This window comes from Osmerus eperlanus, chromosome 5 (genome assembly GCF_963692335.1).
Source record: "Osmerus eperlanus chromosome 5, fOsmEpe2.1, whole genome shotgun sequence".
NCBI classification, from domain to species: Eukaryota; Metazoa; Chordata; class Actinopteri; order Osmeriformes; family Osmeridae; genus Osmerus; species Osmerus eperlanus.
Genome location: NC_085022.1, coordinates 19,551,252 through 19,564,351, shown reverse-complemented (window position 1 = coordinate 19,564,351; position 13,100 = coordinate 19,551,252). Strand labels below are relative to the sequence as shown.

General features: G+C 47.0%; 1 non-coding gene across 1 annotated transcript; it reads left to right on the top strand.

Moving 5' to 3' along the window:
- The first annotated feature begins 1,742 nt into the window (after window positions 1-1,742).
- trnae-cuc (transfer RNA glutamic acid (anticodon CUC)) lies at window positions 1,743-1,814 on the top strand. Its single transcript has one exon. It is a non-coding gene; the product is annotated as a tRNA-Glu (tRNA).
- Window positions 1,815-13,100: the final 11,286 nt, after the last annotated feature.

Here is a 13,100-nt window from a genome sequence, read left to right as displayed (position 1 = left end):
TTGGTCTGTTTGTATGGTGTTATTGATAAGTACACCCCTAGCTGGCGGCCTCCTGGTAAACAACACTGTGCCTGTGCTATAATTATCCTTAACCAGAGGCTCCTCATGATAGCCCCCTCTCCTTCTCTCTATTTTTAACTCCCATCAATGACTACTGGGAGCTATTTTTACATAACCACTTGGCCAGCACCTTACATCCTGTCCGCATGCATGGACAGGAGCTGGAATATAAGGTTTCATCCTTAATCCAAAGCAAATTGATACTGATAGCACTTCTCAGTGGAAATATCAGCTGATACGCATGTGGACTATTAGGCCTAAGTTATATTATGTATAGAGTGCATATCAATACTAATAGCATTTGTTTGTGTTCACCCTAGTTTCTACTTTTTTTTGTCTAACTTCAATGTTTCCTGTTTCAAAATAATGATGACACATTATATTATAGATTTCCAGTTGAATGAAAAGTTACTCAACTTTTGTCACCTCCTTTCTGATTTCTCTTTACCAACACAATCTAAGCACTAGCGGTAAAAGGAAATGAACAGAGCACAACAGGACATAACAAGAGGGCTGTCAAAAAGGAAGTAACATCAAGATGTGTTTCACAGAGCTTTAGTTGCCGGATGGAGACTGTGCGAGTGTTTCTACCATGTGCACTCTACAGAGGCCTGCACAAGCCCAGCACCTGTTTACACCCAAGGGACAGGGGCAGGACAGCTGGTGTGGAGTGTGTGTGAGTGTGTGTGAGTGTGTGTGAGTGTGTGTGAGTGTGCGTGAGTGTGTGTGAGTGTGTGTGAGTGTGCGTGAGGTTGAGAAGCACGGGGGGCTGGGAGTGGGGGATCAGCGGAACGTGCTGCAGAAGGGGGCAGATGGGCTGAGGCAGACAGGGAGAGGTCTTAAGGCCGGAGTAAAGAATGATTTCGGACAAAAGGCATGACGGCTGGCTGAATAGGTAATGACTGCAGACAATCCTATGGACAACAATGGCATTGTGGTGGACCTCTCACAGTGTTCATGGGAAGCAAGCTTGGCAGGGTAGGGGGAGAGACGTTATCAGCTGGACTGTCCTTACAATGTTCAGACAGAGAGGGGTAATGGATTAGAGAGTAAACAGGGGCTTGTATGTCTGCACTTAAACTCTGCAATATAGTGGGGTCTGGCAGCTGAAGGGGGAGGGAAGTGAGATGCTTGTTAAGAACGTTTTTTCACATATCAGACTATGCCCAAACTTGTGTGTCTGAGTATATGTCATACCATTTTATTTTCACACTGTGCTCCTTATGTCATTAAAAAAAGCAGCATACATTTTCCTTGTAATACCCTGCAATTAACTTTGGAAGTAATTGCAGTCTCTGAGGATGTGAGACCATCACCGTTGTTATTACTGCACAGCCCAGTCAGGGTGGGGTGAGGTTCCCCCGCAAAATCTCTACTTGCTTTAATCTGCCCTCATACTGCAAGCTGTTATCTACTGCTCGCAGTCATCAATCTCTCCCCAGACGGTGACACCTCCAAATCTGGGACAGCAGTGACCATGTACCCCCTCGCTCTCCCTGCCTTGAACCAAACCTCCTAATATCCTCCTCGTCGTCATCTATACCCCTCCTTCCCTCTCTGCTTCCTATCGAGCCCTTCTGTCGTCCACACGCGCCGCAACACAATCGTCTGAACTCATCCTAAACTCTGCAAGAGCAGACCTTAGCCAGAGGGTGCTCATGACATTTTACTTCGCTATAGTATCCCTGGTGGTCTAGTGGTTAGGATTCGGCGCTCTCACCGCCGCGGCCCGGGTTCGATTCCCGGTCAGGGAACTACTTTTTGAAAAGCGGTGAAAACAATCCATTCTCTGATTTTTCCCCCAGTAAGGCAGCGTTGCATGGAGGACCTCACAAACACAAAGCGCGCACTCTGTCCCTAATCTGCAAACCCACAGTGCCGTGTTTGGCGTTAATATTCCGAAAGCAAGGAACGAACATTAAAATAACAATAACAATGTCTCGCTATACACAATGTCTCGTATATACATATATATATTGATATAACAATGTATTTTAGATATATAATCTTGTACAGATTTGTAACATTCTTAACGAATATACTTGGTGTTCAAAGTCATGTTCAGAACTTGAAGCAATGAGTTAAAGATAGTGTGTTGCCACCTAGTGGTGTTGTGCAATCATTACTGCCTTGCAACACAAATTCTGACAAAATAAAGGGGGAGTCAAGTCAATTTCATGGCTCGAACCAGTTGAGTTATGTTTCAAGGGATATCATTTGTTACTTTTACACTAATGCCTTTATATATACATATGATAGGTAGTCAGGTGGTTGAGCGGTGGTTGAGCGGTGAGGGAGTCGGGCTTGAGTCGTGCTTGTAATCAGAAGGTCGCTGGTTCAATTCCCGGCCGTGTAAAATGATGTTGTGTCCTTGGGCAAGGCACTTCACCCTACTTGCCTCGGGGGAATGTCCCTGTACTTTCTGTAAGTCGCTCTGGATAAGAGCGTCTGCTAAATGTAAATATGATGTTATATAAGAATATATAAGCTTGTCTTCTGCCTTGGCTTAATTTGTGAAACCATTGTCAATCAAACTCGAGCAAGAGGAAAGTATGTGAAATATGAAAATATTTTATATTAGAACTAATTATATTATTTCACCTATTGCAGCTTTAAGAAACAAACTATTAAGTATGAACTATTGAGAATTGTTAGTATCAGTACATCCCAGTACATCCCAGTACATCCCATTTCATAAACACAATTAAAATATTTATTGTGAGCAATGGTCCCTGGTAATGTTTTCGTGATTTTAAAGCTTTGCTGAATATCTCCTAAACTTACATATGTATGGAATCCCGCACTTGGCCATGACTCATTAACTTCTTCCTGAGGCTAAATGGTTTGCATTGTGCTCAGCCCTTTATTTATGACTAGTATCTCTACCTTGGATGAGCTCTTTGAAGAGCTGGCAAAGCTGCTGTAAATGATGGACACACAATGGTTGTGATATGTGTTCTCTTGCTTTAATGCAGAATCAAAACAACACCATCATGACAACCTATGTCTCGACCCCCCCCCCTCCCCTCCCCTCCCCTACCCCCCCCCCCCCCCCACACACACACACACACCTAAACACACACACAATGGTTCACATCACCACCCAAACTAATCATTGTGAAATTAGTTTTTGTAAAATCAGGAGCTCCCCTGCTAAGAATCCCTGTCACTATCCATATGCATGAAATTGCTGGAGTTAATACGTGTTATGAAACGTGGGTAATGCAGTGAATAATTTTAGCTGCACGTCGTAATGTTATTTCCCATTAAACAGGGGACTATTGTGGAGTCAGAACCCTTTGGCTATGCTTGTAAATGGCTATGTATGGATAATTAAGCAATACTCACGAACATGAAAACTTGCCTATTTTGAAGGGCCAGAGGCTTGGCAAGGCCCCTCTCCTGTCAGGACAGAGGATGGGGTAGGCCCATCCATCCTTGTATTTCATTGGTCGACAGGGGAAAGACTTCCCTGCTATAGTTATTTTTTCTAATGGTGTATGGAAAAGATCTTTAGACATTAAGCTACTAATCTAAAAGAACAAAATGCTACACTGTTTAATTAGTTCACTGTAGAAAAAGACATTTACCTCATACATTGTGCCATTAAGTTTACGCACCTTTGATTCTGATGCTCCAAGCAATACAATAAAACTCTAATGCTTCTAAAACCCTTTCCACAGGGTGTGAGATAAGTACTTATCCATAACCATAACTGATGTGAATTTCAGTTTGGCTGTGTGATATGATAATTTTAAATTTTATTAGACAATGAACGCTTGTATCATCTTGACATTTATTGTAATGAGACGAGACTGGTGATAAGAGCCAAAGTATTATAAACTGTTTTTGTGTCGTCAATGTTGCTGACATTTTAAATATCAAGTTTCAAGCCAATGTGATGAGAATACATTCAGTGGTCTATGCAGATTAGGAAAGCGACTGTGTAAAATGGAACAATTGCAGAATTTACAGTTTGAGGTCTAAATCTGGTCTGTGTCTTGTCTTGAATCGTTCCATGGAGTCCAGACAGGAGGGCCCCGACCCCGACCCCAGCCCCAGACCCAGCCCCGTCCCCAGCCCCTACCCCAGCCCCAGCCTCAGCCCCTGCCCCAGCCACAGACCCAGCCCCGACCCCAGCCACAGACCCAGCCCCGTCCCCAGCCCCTACCCCAGCCCCAGCCCCAGCCCCAGCCTCAGCCCCTGCCCCAGCCACAGACCCAGCCCCGACCCCAGCCACAGACCCAGCCCCGTCCCCAGCCCCTACCCCAGCCCCAGCCTCAGCCCCTGCCCCAGCCACAGACCCAGCCCCGACCCCAGCCACAGACCCAGCCCCGTCCCCAGCCCCTACCCCAGCCCCAGCCTCAGCCCCTGCCCCAGCCACAGACCCAGCCCCTGCCCCAGCCACAGACCCAGCCCCGACCCCAGCCACAGACCCAGCCCCGTCCCCAGCCCCTACCCCAGCCCCAGCCCCAGCCTCAGCCCCTGCCCCAGCCACAGTCCCAGCCCCAGCCCCAGCCCCAGCCCCAGCCCCAGCCCCGACCCCAGCCCCAGCCCCAGCCCTAGCCCTAGCCCAACCTCAACTAGCACCACGCCTTTTTATATCCACCACATACTGTATCCCACATGGGGTTAATGGCACATCAAACCTGCAGAGTGGGGCCAATGATCTGATCTAAGCACAAGGTGTACGGCCACTGAGCCCGTCACACATTATTACACTTGTCTGTAAGTGTGCACAGTGAATGAAGAAGTGGTGTACAGTGCTTGCAGGCAAGGGGTTAATGTGTGGTGTAAAGCATGAGAGATGATACCGTTATCATCTGGCAACACTGCGGGACTTAACCTTTTTGGGAGAACAAGGAGAAATATGTACATAGGCTGGGGGATGAAATGGTGTGAATGAATGAAACGCTGGTGTCTGATGCACTTGTGCATGCTGTGGATGAAGACACCATGTAAGTGTTGCAGTGTTGCTGATGGTTATCTCACAGTCACGGAGAGTAGCGCTCGGGGGAAACACAACACCACGATCACCAACAACTGATTCATTTCTACTTTAAAAGAACACACTCTGACTATGACGTTGAACTGTGTGTTTGGAGGACACGTTCCCCCAGCCAGAAGGAAAGGCCAAGATAACGTTAGCATGGAACACAGAGAGAGGGAGAGAGAGAAACATGTTCATGGGCTGTAGTGTTTGTCTCTATACCAGAGACCCGAATCTGTGGGGATCAACCCACTCAGAGGCAGAAGCATTTAGACTGGGACGACTACGTTTCATCACATACACAACATACCTCTGATAGCTGTGCTCTTTCAAATCCATATGTAAACCATTTCCCGTTCTTCTCCTCCTCCTCCTCATCCCCTCTTAAAACCACAGGCTCATTACTGCATCCTTTACAACATGGCTCTACCTAAATGCCATGGATTTTTCCACCCCTTTCCTGGCCCGCTCTCAGTCTTGCAACCAGCAGCTAAAAGAATGTCCATAAGGACATATTTTCCAACAAGGGGGTTGGGAAGGTTCGGATAGGCTTTTTGCTGTGGATACTTATGTAGCAGTCTGTGTTTTACCCACAATTGCTTAGCTTGATAAACGTGCGTCAGTTGTATCAGAATGCGACACTCTAACTCTCATTGAATGTCCTGTTTACACACAAGTTCAGTAATGCCTGACTGTTCAATCTCAGACAGAGATTGAACAGGGTAGAGAGGTGGATAGGGCGGGTAGAGGGGTGGGGAGGGCGGGTAGAGGGGCGGGGAGGGTGGGTAGAGGGGCGGGGAGGGTGGGTAGGGAGGTGGGGAGGGTGGGTAGAGAGGTGGGGAGGGTGGGTAGAGAGGTGGGGAGGGCGGGTAGAGAGGTAGGGAGGGTGGGTAGAGAGGCGGGGAGGGTGGGGAGGGTGGTGGGGAGGGTGGGTAGGGAGGTGGGGAGGGTGGGTAGAGAGGTGGGGAGGGTGGGTAGAGAGGTAGGGAGGGTGGGTAGAGAGGCGGGGAGGGTGGGGAGGGTGGTGGGGAGGGTGGGTAGGGAGGTGGGGAGGGTGGGTAGAGAGGTGGGGAGGGTGGGTAGAGAGGTGAAGAGGGCGGGTAGAGAGGTGGGGAGGGTGGGTAGGGAGGTGGGGAGGGTGGGTAGAGAGGTGAAGAGGGCGGGTAGAGAGGTGGGGAGGGTGGGTAGGGTGGTGGGGAGGGTGGGTAGGGTGGTGGGGAGGGTGGGTAGAGAGGCCATAACGAGAGACTTCCTGGGACCAGAGACAAAGCCAGGGCTCAAAGTGCCAGCGACTGAGGACAGCCCTCCCACCCAGGCTAGACGCTTCCATCACCCACACCTCAGGCTGCAGCAGGCCTCAAAGCTTGCACACACACACCCACACACACACACACTAAGCAAATAATGTGTAAAACTTTCCCTCCTCTTGAAAATGAGCAGTTTTAGATGTGCACCACAAGATGGCAGTAGGAGATACACAATCCTAAAACATTATTTTAAAAACCAGAATACACAGTTTATGTTATAAACGTGTTTCCAGGTCGGTGATATGCTTGTTTATGGATATATAGGCTTGAGTACGTATGTAAAATGGGTAAATAACCCCTTCAAGGAGTACATCCACAGGAGTGCCAGCAAAGCCTTCGATGTGATGTCATGGTGATGTCATGCTCATGAAGCGGGTCTATGTTCTTTACTGGAATATCCTGGAGCAGTTGTGAAACTTTTCACGGTGCCACCTCCCCATCTGTCTCTGAGGGTGTTATGAATCAAAATTACCCAGAGAAAAACAATCAGTACTGGCACTATGAATGGGTTTGATAATTTGGTATACTTGCCTGCTGTGTCGTATTATGCAACCCCTTAGATTCTTGGGTATAGTGGCTAACATTTTTAAGTGAGTAAAATAACACTGTTTATATCTTGGCATGAGTGTGTGGTCTGATTGAAATGATTCTTTATTAAGAAACTAATGATGGTTTCAATGTTTCACCTTGAGGAAGTGAAACATAAAGAAACAGCTTTGAATGATTATGCAGACAACAACAAAGAAAGAGACAGAGAGTTACAGATAGAGGACCAAAGAAAGGAGAAGTCGAATGAAGAGAAAAAATGGTGTAAGGAAGGAAAGAGCTGGACTCATACAACAAGCTCCTGTAATTCATTTTGAGCGCTTTGGGGGTGAAATGTTTTTTCCTGTTTTGTCCTCATTTACGTAACAGAAAATAATATCCTATAAAAGCCAATATATTACTGTCTTTGAACTTGATGAAAGTTTTCAGTTCCACTGGCAAGTGGGGTTTTTGGAAGGGGGAGAATTGAGCGTTAGCCATTTGACGCAGGACTTCCCAGCAACTGCCTCCAAACCTCCACACATGTTTCTGATAGACCTCCACAAGCCCTAATAATCTAGGCCGACTCATTGAGAAAGAGAGAGAGAGCGAAGAAAGACAGGAAGAGGGGAGAGAGAGAGTGAGAGAGAGAGAGGGAGAGAGGGAAGAAGGAGGAAGGGAGAGAGAGAGAGAGAGAGAGAGAGAGAGAGAGAGAGAGAGAGAGAGAGAGAGAGAGAGAGAGAGAGAGAGAGAGAGAGAGAGAGGGGGTGAGTAGGAAAAGATGGAGGGACGGAGAGATGGAGAGATAAATGGCTTGCATGATTGAAAAGAGAGGGGCGGGTGAGATGGAGACCGAAAAAAAAAACTGAAAGAGAGGGAGAGAGGAGAAAGGAGTGACAGAGGGAGGAGGGGAAAAGAAACATGTTTTGAGCCCAGAACTGCAGCCTAGCTCTCTGCAGACAGTTCAATCTAATGTGGAAGATTTGTTTGTTCTCTCCTTCCAAATCCTTGGACTCAAGCTGATATTTATTGAACTCTATTTGGACAGGCGAGATCACTCTGCAGTGCTCCTCTTTGATGTTGATCAGTTTTATCTACTAGTACTAGTGGTACTACATTGCAAATACCTATTGCAACAGCCCTGACTGTACACCAGCCTTTGAACATGACCCAAGTATAGAATTCCTTGTCAGAAACTGAAGACCGGGGCTAGTCTATGTGAAAATCAATAATAAATATATTCAAGGCAATGAAACAAAACAGGGTAAATGTCTTTGGTGCTTATTTCTTCAAGGCGCAGCTGTGTGTGGACCTGGTCTAGCTGCTGAAAGAGCTGAATCAGTGAACAGCAGCAGCAGCTCCTCAGAGAACTAACACCACACACAAGGCCGGCCGCGCCTGTGTCTGAAACACAATGTAATCCTTCACGCTTAATTTCCTCTCATCCTTCATAAATCACCATTAGACCTGTGCGGATAGACAGGCAAGTGTAAACACCTGTTGTGGTGCGTGTCTGGACTCCATTCTGCGAGTGTGTGTGCGCATGCCTCTGTGTGAATGGTGTGTTTGTGTGTGTGTGTGTGTGTGTGTGTGCGTGCCTATGTGTTATTTGGGGGGCTTGGGGGGAGGTATTTGTAAGAGAATCCATTGTGGGAAGCTGGATATGGGAAAGGAGGAGGTTGGACTGTGAAATCAGAAACAGCTCCAGCGTCCCACAAAGAAGCCTCAGCTGGAATAACTCACTCTCAAAAGTTACTCTTCTTCTCCTGAGTGCAGGCAGACAGGCGCTTCTCCCCATGAAGGAGAGGAGGGCCGACCGATCCCGCCGTGCACCTCCTTCTCTTCAGTGTCCTCAGGCAGAGAGGGGAATACTCTCCATGCACACACACACGCACATACACACACACACACACACACATGCAGGGACATATGTGCAAGCAAGCATGCTTGCGCGCACACGCAAACAGACGCACATACACGTACACTTGGGAAGTGCTACGAAAGGGTCTAGGTCTCCAGAGACCTGAATGAACAACTCATTCCACAGAATGTGAGAGGAACATTTTGAAATGTTGTGGACCTGACTGTGGAAAATTACGCTGGTATCCAGATACAGCAGAGTTTATGTGTTACGGTTCTCGGTTGTGAACATGTAATAAACTACAAATCAAATGGCAAAAGCAAAAGAGTTGATTTTGTAGGCAAGCCCCCCATCCCCCCTGCTGCTCTCCTGGTTGGTTTGCTGTGGAGGGTCTCTGTGGCCTTTGGCCCGAGCTGAGCAGATGAGATCTTCCTGGATCTGGGCACCGTCAGGGCTGTGCCTGCCAGGTGGAGGCCTGACCTGGTGTGTGTTTGAGTTTAGGAGCCGCTCAGACGGAAACAAAAGCCTTGGACTGAGTCTCTGGCAGTCCACACACAGCTACATGAAACTGACCAGCTAAACGGAACCGGCCAGGACCAGAACCAACAATCCTTCAACTCCGTATTTAATGGAAGAGCTGTTTTCCCCACTTCTGTCCCAGAAAGGCAGCCGTAGAGGTCCTACAGACAGAATGTAGGACGACAATGCAAACACAGACAGATACACTGCAGCCATGGCTTCCTCAGGTTGACAAAGGAAAGCAAGCAACAACAATTAGGTAAAGTAAAAAGGTAAATTGTGCATTTGTGTTTGTGTGAGCAAGGAGGGGGTTGAGTGTGTGGCTGAACGTCAGTGTTGAGGCCTGCAGGCTTGTTTAGCTGACCTCAGTGAAAGTGAACCTCATGACAGAAGGTCTGGCATTGTCTGTGTGCCCGGGCCACTCTGGTGCCAGACGGTCTGCCGGCCGCCGTCTCTGCTTGCTTCTAACTGCTGAGAACATCCGATCCCCTCGGGGAGGCCTGGGGAAGGAGGGGGGGTGGGAGGCGGGGGGAGGGGGGAGGGGAGAGGGGGGGCGGGGGGAGGGGGGGACACACCACTCGACCCTCTGCTCTCAGTCTTCGTCTCTGTCTCTCAACAGAAGGAACGAGCATTAGCCAGGTCCTCAGCCGGCATGTTTATTATGTGTGTGTGTGTCTGTATATATGTGTTCTGGGTGTAGATTGTGGCGGCGTGTGTTTAAGGAAGGAGACGAAAAGACTGAAAGAAAGACTGAAAGAGGAGCAGTGTTAGACTAAGCCTGGGGAGCATTTGACCATGAATAGTACACTGTAAACACAACTGAATAAGACATCAGCTGTACAGTTCATTCCTTTTTCTAGTTAACATCCCACAGCAGTAAACAATGCTTTCTATGTCTTTCATTGATATGTTCTCTTTAATCCTTCCACTAATTCATTTGTCATTCATGGGGCTACAGGTATGTGGTCTGACAGACACAAATCTAAAATCTAATCACCACCAGACGTCCATGTTCAAGCATGACGACAGACTTCCATTCAGTTCCAGAGCAATGTGTGTGTGTTTATGCGAGGGTGTGTGTGTGCGCTGTCCTCTACAAGCCCCATCCCTTTCTCTCTCCGCATGCACTCCACACATGGTTGTCCCGGAGCATTCTAGAAAACCTGAAGTAAAATATATGGAATGTTGTCATCTTTAGGCATTGCGTAATGTTGGGTGGAGTAGTTTCCCTTCCCCCCAAAAAAGTGTCTTAGTGAAATAGTACAGGTTCATTCTGTGTTCATGGAGTAAGGGAGTTTTGTTATGAACTGCGGTGGAAATGAAAGGAAAGTACAGAAGAAGAGAGAAGATGAATGAACGTTACCTCGGCCAGCCTGCTCCGTGTCCGGGGGCAGCTGTGGGAACACATACCTGTCTGACTGCAGGGAAAAGTCCAAGCCAAAGCAGGTGGGGATACACAGTCTCCCAGCGCTGATGCATGGACCAATAGAAGGAGAGGGAGGGAGGATGGAGGGAGGGAGGCTGAGAACAAGGGATGGAGGGAGAGGAATTGATGAAGGAAGGGGAAGGCAGAGGGAGGAAAGGATAGAGGAATAGTCAGGAGGGAGGGATAGGAGCAGGGAGAGGTAAAAGGAAGAATTGTGGGAGGAAGAGAGAGAGAGAGGAAAAGTGGAAGGGAGAGGGAGATTAACACAACAGGGCCCCAGGTACCGGCGGTAACCCAGCTCATTGTGAAGACAAACCGAATATACCAATGTTGTGTGTGTGTGTTCATGTAAGTGCATGGGTCTGAGCGAGCGAGAGAAAGGGGAGGAACAACACAGCAATGAGAGTTGAGAAACGGCGAGAGTTGAAGACACCGTTCGTTTCTGGGACGTCGGAGAAAACTTGGGAGGAATATTTTACGTGTTAAGATGTTCCAGCTGAGCAACATGAGGTGATGAGAACTCCTGGTTTACTGCTGCTCCACTGAGCCAAACCCACATTTAACAAACTGATTTCACCAATACAGAGAGCAACCTTCACTCTGAACTCACCCCAAACAACAATCCACCAAAAGAAGGACACAGGGTTTCAACTTAATACGTTCTTAACTTCAAAGCCTTTTAAGGTATTTGGATTAGATAATATAACAGGGAAATCAATGAAACCGGTAGACATATACAGTATATGTGACAAGATGGTAGAATTCCCTTGGCGACTATCGTGTTCCACTGAAAATGTTGTGTACACCTGGATGTGAGAATAGACATGACAGACTCGGTGACAGCTGTTGTCTGAAAAGCTAGGAGCAGCGAGCAGTCATCTGTAGCCCAGATTCCGCTGGATTTGTCCAGTAGCAACCCCCCCCCCCCACACACACACACACACACACACACACACACACACGCACACACACACACACACACACACATACATACACACACAACCAGGGCACCAACAAGGCCCAAAACATGGCTGAACATCTGGAACCTCAGCTGGCTAACTGACAGACACCTTCTGTGTATCCTGACGGTTCCCTGCTAGTGTACATTCTCACTCAGACGGCCTGTGTTTCCACTCGCAGGCACTGTTGGGCAGAGGTCAAATAAAGTTCAAATGCCGTGAGAAACAATCTTGCTTCCAAAACAACACGTCTCTGAAGCTGTGACCCTGTGTGTTTACACCTGGTGAAGACCACAGATTTTATGGATAGATTTTGTCATGTGACGTCGCAACCACAAACATGTCATGTACATCTACCCATTAAAGTCTTACAAGCAATGCAAGAATTCTGGTTGGATAGCATTGCAAAAGAACGTTGAGATGTTTGTACGTTCACATATTATGATGACAACCGACATTTTCTGCTCTGACAGTTGAAATGATCAGCTCTCACACTCTTTCAACAGCCATTCTCCTTGGAACTATGGAAATTATCACATTTCAGCACCAAAATCCACGTGGAATTCTTGGTTAGTCAGAACATCAAAGCATATCATTCAAGCTTTCAGTGTTGCAAGTGTGGATGTTATTTCATTGGCTCGTAGAAATGCGAGGACACATTTCAGTGAGGCTGCATTTACATCCATTATTTATTATGATACTGTCGAAAACAATTTGATCTCCCAAATTGTTTAAATGATGAGCTATTGAATGTGAATGTTGCAATGTTTCTAAAGCAGTGGTGCAACATTATAGCAAAACAGATGAAATTGGATTTCCAACCAAGTTATTATTGAAAACTTTGACATGAGGAAATGGACGTATAAATGTATCAGAATCAGAATGTTCCCCATTGTCTGCAAAGGGGCAGAAAATAAACATAAGGTGCAGACAATAAACATAGTATGCCTGTATGCCTACAACGTATGCCTGTATTATAACAAATCATTTTATTTATCAAAATAAAGAGTAGAATAGACATGCCTGTCTCTGTACATATAGCACCCATAAGTGTGATAAGTGTGAGAAGATGATTTTAATGAGCTCAAGTTCAAAAGTGTCATTTCAGAATCAATACCAGACACCTCAATTCAAAACTTTTTTCCTTGCATTTTTCTCACTGAACAAGGGTTGACAAGTTCCTGTCATTCCTGTTTGGATGGAGAGAGATCCAACAAAAGCCTCCTTGTTTGGGACTTACCCCTGTCAGACAGTACACTTTGATATTAAAAACTTGCTCGGGGGGAGGGGGGGGGCAGTGGTGGAGAGAGGGTGGGAGTGAGAGAAAGATGAAATGCAGGAAAACAAACTCCTACTGTCTCCCAAGCCCATGTCTGTAGGTGTGACCCCATAATGGACTTGCAAATATTTGTGCAGTCAAAACAAAATAAAAAAGCTCTTTGACTCGATGCAA